The sequence below is a fragment of the Emydura macquarii genome, unplaced genomic scaffold (genome assembly GCF_026122565.2).
Source record: "Emydura macquarii macquarii isolate MOO-44397 ecotype Brisbane River unplaced genomic scaffold, CSIRO-AGI_Emac_v2 contig_312, whole genome shotgun sequence".
NCBI lineage: Eukaryota > Metazoa > Chordata > Testudines > Chelidae > Emydura > Emydura macquarii.
In genome coordinates this window covers 7,710,446-7,719,751 of record NW_027130449.1, presented here as the reverse complement: position 1 = coordinate 7,719,751, position 9,306 = coordinate 7,710,446, and the positions used below count along the sequence as shown (strand labels likewise).

The 9,306-nt window shown below is 43.0% G+C and overlaps 1 long non-coding RNA gene across 1 annotated transcript; it reads right to left on the bottom strand.

The window, feature by feature from the left end:
- Positions 1 to 902: 902 nt before the first annotated feature.
- LOC137162775 (uncharacterized) lies at positions 903 to 5,152 on the bottom strand. The gene is made up of 3 exons (XR_010922493.1): positions 5,012 to 5,152; positions 4,157 to 4,261; positions 903 to 1,149 (listed from the first exon to the last, which is right to left on the bottom strand). It is a non-coding gene; the product is annotated as an uncharacterized lncRNA (long non-coding RNA).
- Between the last annotated feature and the right edge of the window lie 4,154 nt (positions 5,153 to 9,306).

The window sequence follows — 9,306 nt, the reverse complement described above, 5'->3', positions numbered from 1 at the left end:
CCCTTTGGTACTGGAATGTTCGGCCCTGACTTAAAGGAAAGTGCGTCACCTTCGGACTCCTCAAATGTGTGTTATTTGAGAATCTCCCATTCAAACACCAGCCCAGCACCCCTGGGTTTAGCAGAGTTGACAGGATCAGCACAGAAGGTAGTACAGCTGCAGGCTAACAGTTTAGATTATTAAACTGAAAGAGTTTTTAAAATCTAATTTACTTTGCACCATCTAAGATCTTTGTTTAGATGCCGCTGGCCTTGTCTGTCTATTGAATTTCATTGTGTGGCTGAGATTTGAGACTTCTTCCTAGCTGCGCTGTGAAAATTCACTTATGATTTTAATTTCAGAAGCGGGAGGGAAGCAGTGATGTCCTAGTCTTAGCCAGTGAGCAAAGAATCATTTAACAGTCAGGATGCTTTAGTAGCCGAATTGTCCACTAGCAAGAAATGATCAGACAGAAGAAAATATGCCTCAATTTTAGGAATGTATTACCTTGTTAATACATGTGCATTTGAGAGACAGTGGTGCCTTGTGGTTATAGCAGGGGATTGGGAATCAGGACTCCTGGGTTCTGTTTCCAGTTAGGACTTTGTTAGTGCATGACCTTGGACAAATCATTTAGGGCCTCATCTGAAGTCAATGGAAACACTTCAGTGGACTTTGGTTTATTCCCTTAATCTTTCTGTGACTCACTTTCCCTATTTGAAAAAGAGTGATAACTAATTGACAGAGTGTTACGGGGCACTGTTACTGTTTGCAAAGTGCTTTTTCAGATCAAGGCAGCATAAAAACACAAGGTATCATGATTGCAGCAGAACATCGGTAATCCACATCCATTATAATTCACATTGAAATGCAAAAGTCCTTCCTTGTGCCTTAGCAAAAATGTAGTAGCAGAGGAGGCTTTAGAGAAGCTGTGTATTACTTAGACATGATTATTTGCACCAAAATATATTACATTCCACTCACTAATACACTATGAAAAATAAATAATTAAAAACAAATGACAATTATCAAAACAAATGAACCAAGTACAGTTTGGGAGGCATCATTCTGGGATTCTTTTTTTCTTTTTTTAATTGAGTTTGCCCAATTACTCGCTAATTTGCAAAATTCAGTGATTCTCAACAGGTTTCCTGACTTCACAATGTTCTCCTGTAGGAAAAACCAAACAACAACAATGCAGAAGGCAAATGGAAAGCTGCAATTTTGTAGCAGCTGATTTCAAAAGGTTGCTGATTTGGGATTTTTCATATTTTCTTTTACACCACACAAAAAGACTATTATTATTAATTATTATGATTTGAACTGCAATACTGCCTAGGAGCCCCAGTCATGGACCAGGACCCCATCGTAATAGGTGCTGTACAAACACAGAACAAACAGCGGATTTGTACCCCAAGGAGCTTACAGTTTATGTACATTACTTTATGCTGCTTCGTTGTTCTTCTCATTAAAGATTTGAAAATGAGGTTGTGCATGGCCTTGAGGAGACATATTAACTAACACGATGTTAAGCACAACATTACAGTCACACTGCAGGCAGAGTCAAGTCTGTTTAACACCAGGCTAGCTAGTTTTGATTCATCCTACAGTTCACCGGTTGACATGAAGTTAGACACAACAGGGCCTGTCTAAACTGACTGCTATGTCATATAGCTCTGCCACTGGCTTGCTGGGTGACCTTGGGCAAGCCATGGCATTGCTCTGTGCCTCATTTTCCCTATCTGCAAAATGGGGATAATAATATTTATCCTTCTTTGCATGGTGCTTTGATATGTACAGATGAATCAGATGAATGCTATATGAGGCTAGGCATTCTGCTGATTATGCAACAGGACTCCTCCAGGCAAAAAGACGTAGTTTTCTTTTGCAGACAAGTCTGTTGGGGATGTCATTCTGCAAGCTGCTAAGGATTTCTGTATTTTGTGGATGTTGAGGGCCCTCAGCACCTTGCAAGATCAACTCCAAAAACAAAATACAGCTGAACTAGGGGCTAGCGCCTGCAAATCCTTACTCATGCCCAATCGGTGTCATACACTGAAAGCCGGACTCATTGTTCTATAGTCAGCACACAGAACTTTAATCAGCTCATGTTTGACATAGTCCAGGTTTTCTCAAGATAGGGCCCAGGAGTCCTTTAAATGCTTTACAGAGACATAGACTAATCTGCATCCATGTTCTCACAGGATGATAGGCAGTGAGACTAGTAGCAAGTTCAGATCAGGCCCCGATTTTGTGCATTGGATGCATAGTCATGAAGGTGCCCTCTGTTTCAGAGGAGGATGCTCACGTGGTCTGTTCCATTAAAAATAGGTTTATTTCACTTACAGGTGTCATCCATTAGGACAAACGTCATGACAGAGGCCATTGGCCCAACCATCGATCTCCTGTCCTAATGGATGTCACATGTAAGTAAAATAAACCTGTTTTTTAATAGAATGGACTGTGTGAGTGACCTCATCTTTTTAAGAGCATGCCTGCAGGGATATGCATGCTGGTCTGCATGCAGTGGCACCAGATATCCAGATACCCACAGCAGAAAGTAACAGACCTCTCCCTGACGTATTCAGAAAAGGAAGCACTTACCAGTGACTTGTGCGCCAGGTGCCTAAGCTTTGCCATACCAGGTTAGAACAAACAAACCGTACAGCACCTAACCATTGTGCAATGCTGTACTAAGGGGGAAATTTCTTCCTGGCCCCTGCAAGCATCAGCTAGTGTGAAGTCATCCCTGTGCAGAGGGCCAGCCCCCAAGACCCATTTAATCCGTATTTTGAGGAAGGACATAACTTTGCGCTGTCTTTCTGTGCCAGGGTGAATTGCACCCAAAGTGCCCTGAAACATAGGCTTTGACCCCTTCCTGATTATATATATATTTATCTATAGATGTTTTTATTGATCATAAAGAAATTCAGCCTTTTTTAAACCTTACATATTATTTGACCCACATCTCCCCCACCCCACAACATTTCTTCTGCCTTTCCCTGGAATTTGTCATGAAACTGTAGTTTCCTTCTTGTCTCTCTCCAGGTGGACAGTCATGGCAGCTCTGTGTCCGATTCTCTCACCAAGCAGCTTTAGCTAGTGAGAAACTGGGTGGCTGTGAATCTGTGGCAGGAAGGCACATGGGTGCTGGAAGGACTGCAAATGTGTGGGCACAAAGCAACCAAAAGGGGCTAAATTTGAATGGCGTTGTGACCCCGTGCACCAGGCTGCAACACCAGTCACTCAGATTTGGTCTTGCCACCCATGTGTCTTGCCAGCAGGATGATGCTCTGCTGTTAGGCTACCCAGCTCTGTTCAGGGGGCTGGGCCTCCTGGTCCCTTCCCCACTTGTTTTTCCCCCACCAAATTCAGGTTCTCAAAAGTGGGGGGCATGGCCACCCTGTTTAAAAAGTGGGGGGTAATGGCTCTTTGACTTCCCCCATCTCCAGCATCTATGGACATGCAAGTAGGATCCCCTGTTCAGTGTTAGGAGAAAGTGACTCGTCCTGTGATTCTTTTGCAGTGTCCATGGCCTGGTTCTTAGGAAGATGTGAGGTCTGAAGTACTGGAGTTGGCAGTAGTTCAATGTGTTGGGGAGGCTTGTGCAGGACCATTGCAAAATGTCTGTTGCATCCCCCTCTAGTGGCTGATCTGTAATCAGAGCACAGCTTACTACTGAAGGCAGCACATAGAATTACTCCTTTAGCTCAAGTGCCAGAGCTCTGTGTTGCAGATCTGAAGGATCTATGTTCAGACCCTACTGACTGCCTATTACTCTGCCACTGCCCACATCTTATGTATCCACAGATTCAGCATAAGACTTAGATCTCTGGGACTGTTAATCTTGTACCTTTCACAAGCCAAAATGTATTTGAAATCTCCTCTTCTATTGCACTTTAAATAACTTCCATTCCACATAATAACTCTATTTTATTTTATTGTATTGTATTTTTAAGGTTCTAATAATTCCTGAACACTTTGCCGCACATCTGGAGGTTAGAAGGCGATTTTCTGGGTGTTCTCTTCTCTGTGCTCTACAATACCATCTCAGCCAGAGGGTAGTAAATAAGCACTATAACTGTCATACCCTGTATAAGCAACTAATTAGCAGGGTGATTTAGAGCGAGAATTATTTCCCCCATTGTGCAAAATGGAGATGAAATAAAACACAGACCTGGCAAGCATGAGGAGCTGTCACTGGGCTCGCAGAACTGCTCTCTGGGCCTGAAGTTCCCTGCTGGGCATGGAGGGGCTATAAATCCATCAGCACAAAAACGACCTGAAAGAAGAGGCAGTCAGAATAATGTCTGTGTCTGGGAAACGACATTCTGTGTAGCTCACTCTACTGAGAGGCCACTACAGAGAGGAGATGGTTCACTGCCAGGCTGTTCCACATGGAGCATCAAATGGAGGCCACAAGTGTGTGAATCAAACCAATCAGGTGCAGAGGCGAATATGGGCAAGTCCCAAGGAGTTGCGGGTCCCACTGTACCATGCTCTGAGACCTCAGCTTTCGAGTGTGTATGGGCTGAGGAGAAGGCAGCAGAGTGCTTACAGCTTCTGCACTAGTGGCCTGATAATTGGGTCTGCTCCTCCTGTCCAAGGGTGGAGTCTCAAAGTCCTGGCATTAGGACATCCCGAAGATGACACAGTGATGCAAATGTCACAATGCAGGTTGAGTTCATAGATTGGTGGCTGATGCCCAGCTCCAGTATGTTAGGGTTTGGCCAAGCCTACATCACATTGCAAAGCACAACGTGTGAAACAAGGCTGGCAAGTGATTCCCTCCTCAAGCACACATTTTACTCTTCTGTGTGCAGAGTGATACTTGCAAGGAGTGGGGGTGAGTGTTGTTTAACTGCAGGGTGCACTGCCTGGGAAAAGGAACCCCAAGTTCAGGTCTTCTGGGATCTAAACCAAAGCCCACTGAAGTCAGTGGGGATCATTCCACTGAGTTTTGGCTCACACCCTCTACAAATGCCTGTTAGATGGGCGGATGAATGCAAGCACTAGAAAGTGTACAGCTCACCTGATGGGCATGGCTGGCATCGCAGGCCTTCTGGTGACTCAGTGGGTCCGTGGTCCTGTTGGATCTGACCCACAGTATCCAAACAGCAGGAGCTTTCATTGCATCTTTGGCACTCGCTTTGCCCAGGGACATCGGTGCAGGAACCAGGTGGGCAAAGGAGAGGCTGGACGGTACCAATGTGAGGACAATGATGCCCTAAAATAAAATAAACAGTGAGTGATGAGGCAATGTGATAGAGCAGCACATGGTCTCTCAGTGCCAGTGCATGCTTCATGCACTGAGAGAGAGCAGCTGAGGCCAGTATGGCCCCTGGTCATGAAGCAAGCTGGTACATTATTGATAGGAACAACGCAGAACCTGTACAGGATGGCTGGCTTAGTAAGTGCACTGTCCTCCTTCTTGAAGCTCTGATAACTTACACATTAAAAGGGTTTCAGAACTAATGGCCATGAGATGCCAGATTCACTTAAAGGAAGGGAAAGGAAAATATTGCAGTACTCAGAGCTCCAATGAAACCCCACACAGAGTGTGAACGAAAGCCAAGTGATACTGGAGGTCAAAAACGGACTCACATTACGTATCTCCTACTCCCTCTCCCTCTGACTCCAGCTCTCTTACTCAGTAGATATGTGTCAGCTGCTAAATTGTTTCAAGTCAGAGGTGAGGAGCATCTGGGGATAGCATAAGAAACTGCCCTAGAAAAGTCATCAAATGAGTTGTAAAGCACTTTGATTTTCAAAGGCAGGTACATCAAACAGACATAGACAAGCAATTTTACAGCGTTTATATTGAGAGAGACCAAAACTGAAGAACAGGCTAGAAATCCAGAGACAGGGTTTCCATCAAAGCTCCAAAAATGGTTATTTTTCAATTAAAAAAAGAAAAAGAAAAAAGAGAATCCTGCTTTTTTATTAACAACATTTGAAAAGCTGAGATCAACCAAATTTCAAAATCAGAATAATGGCAACCACCTCCATAGCTGATTGAAAAACAAGAAGAAGGATGGATGTGAAATTTTGGTTGGAATGCTTTTTCAGTTGTTTGTGTTGAAATTTCAATTAAAATTGTCATTGAGATTTTGAAACTCAAAAACATTTCAGCCAGCGCTACTGTGTATAAGCCCAGAGAGCTGTAATTTAAGTGAGTGACAGTTCTTTTATCCAAGAACCTACTCATTTCTGGAGTGCCAAACAATGCTGCCATGAAGAACATCAACTTCTTCTTTCTGCAATATAATCAGAGACACATGGACACAACAAATGGCAGAGACCCACTAAGTCATCCAATCCATTGTCTTCGTTGAATCCAAGTGCTGTTTACGAGAGGTGGCCAAAATCTATTGGATTTTGAAATTTTGACATTTCAAAATCCTAAAAACAAATCAGAAAAAATGTTCATTGAAACTCTCACCAGAAAATGTTTCTTGTTTTTGAACCAACCATAGAGCTGGTAAAAATGTTTTGAACTTTGAAATTTCAACAAAATTTCAATTTTTGATGACATCTCAAATAAAAAAATTGAAGATTTTTGTTGTTATAAATCTAATTTTTTCCTCCTTTTTTTCCAGTTATATCTTTTCTTAGATCATTAATGAAGGTGATACATGAGATCAGATCTAAACCACTGAGTCCTGTTACTTCATCAAATATCCCCCCACAACTTTATACATCAGCGGATATCTCCATCCTTTATTTATGGTCCTTCTGCCGGTTTTCATTTAACACTAAAGTGTTCATATCCAAGCCAGTTTGAATTAATTTTTCAAAGAAAGATTTTGTGGGACTTGGTATCAAATGCTTTACTAAACTCCAGATGGTTATTTGAAGAGTGAAAAAAAGAAAGGATTTAATTGTGGCATAAAAGTGCCATTGCTCTGCTGAAATATATCCCAATCTATCTTCATAGCAATGGCTCTTAATTCACATACACACACGATATTCAGTATACAGATTACAGATAATTAAAGTCAGTCAAACAGCAGAAAGGAACGTCATGAATTCTAGGGTTTCAGTTCCTTTTGACCATATTCAAACTCTGTAGTATTCCTGAGCTTCAAAAATGGTCTGTATGATTCAATCAGTCATATATCTGATGTTTAGCACATGCATTCTACCCTTTAGAATACCGAGAGGACTGATTTTGACTCTCAATATTAAAATCCAACACTGGATACTTTGTAAATATTTCACCTGTCACCTACCTAGAGAGTCCCTCTTACTGTGTGCATGAACAGCGCCTAGCATTATGGGGGCCTGATCCTGGCTGGAGTCTTTGGTTGCTACTGCAATATGAACAATAAGAAAGTAATAGTCCCATCACTGTAATATCTAAGATCTGGCCGTAGTCTGCCATTTGTTCACTTGTTTAAATATTTGCAAGTGCTGAACAGATTTGCAAATAACAGAGCTGGTTTGCAAATGCTTCACAAAGTCTACAGAAGCCAACATTTCCTGGATTTTGTTTTCAGCAAAGATTACATGTCCAACCCTCTATACAACATAGTAAATGATATGTGTAACATTACACACATCTCCAAAGTCATCCTCCCCTCCCACATTTTACTCAGGTCTCATACATGAGTGCTATTTTTCATCTATCCTTAGTCCCAGTAGCTGAAAGTTTCTTAACCTCATCGTCTGTGTTATTCAATTTCCATAGTAGTGAATTACAGACGGCATCTGAATCTGAACCACGGGAGCCTTGATGCTATCCCAATCTTTCTAGCCACTCCATTTCTCCTTTTATCAGACAACAAGCAAGGCCACTAGAATACAAGAACACTTCATTATTTAATAAGAGGGATTCTAATTACAGACCTGGGAATCAAGTTACTGGGTTCAGTGACTCTGCAGGAGACACCTGGAGCTGCTCATTAAATACTTCAGCTTCAGATGCCATGATGTTGCCTAGAGGAAAGGACAGCCTAATGTGGCTGAAGATATGAACTGTGGCCCCAGTAATGGTACCAACCACTCACCTGCACAATACACAGCTATTACAGTTCCACCCTCTCCCAGCAGGAGGCAGTGTTAGAATGGTGCTAGCAAATATAGACGGTGCCAAAAGCCAACAGCCAGAGTCAATTCAAGGAACTACACTGTAGGTTGTCATGGTTATCGTGAAGCTCATAGCTACTAATGTTCCATTCCCAGGCACTTCTAGCTGAGGATATGGTGGGGAACTGTATAGTACAGGGAAGCTAACTCGGGTGACCTCACAACTACTTCCAGTCCTGTCTCCCTGACTGCAAAAGAGGTGGTTTGAGGGATCTCACACCTGTGGCCCCAGTAATGCTACCAACCACTTACTTGCACAAACGCAAGCTATTCCATTTCCACCCTCTCTCAGCTGGAGGCACTCCGTTCCCAGCCTCTCTCATAGCAAAGGTATGTCCTCACTTTAGAGTTAATTTGGGTGATCAGCACCTGGGTCTGAGCACCAGGCTTATCCTAGCCCAGCTGTGAGCAGCTGCACAGCAAAGCCATACCAGAGCTCTTGGTGCTGTACTCCCGTGTGTGTCACTAGGACTTCAGGGGGCATACCCCACAGCTCTTTGTGCTACAGTAGAGCTAAGCCACTCTTTGATGCTTTCCCAATTAATTATGGGAGAACTTGTCTGTCCTTCTGGGCATAGAGAGAGGATTGTGGGAAGGCACTGAAGTGATTTAGCCTGCAGCCTCGCTGCAAAGGGGGTGGCCTGGGCTACCAGCTCAAGTGAAACCTGCACTCAAGCTTTAGCCTACAGCCCCAAACTCAGGGCAGAGGTTTTGTGTGTATGGATGGGAAGGGGGTCAGGGGCAACACCCAAGTCAAAACCCAACTTAATTCTGCAGTGAGGACATACCCCAAGAATGCTGGTTTGGGGACACTCACAGCTACTGCACCCCACAGCTACTCCCAGCCTTTCCCATTGGGAGCTATTCCTGAAATTAATATGGGTCAATTACACCTGAAATGTTTGTGGTGCAGAATATTTCTGAACAATGCCTGTGAAACGGAACTTGGTTGGTTTCACGTGTTTCTCCTTCATTTTATTTGCCTGTTCTCAGCTAATTAATCATCTGCATAATATTTTACATTCATAATTTTCAAAGACAATTATTTTAAAACAAAAGTCAAGTCCCTCCCAGCCCATCTTCCTACCATACTTGATTTTGCACTAATATCAGAATGATGAATTTGTGACACCCCTGTCATTCCCACAATGACAGACTGTGATGTCCTCAAGACAGGATTATTAGAACTTCACTGGAATATCAAACAGAAAGAGGAAATGGGCAGTAAAAGTGAGCAGT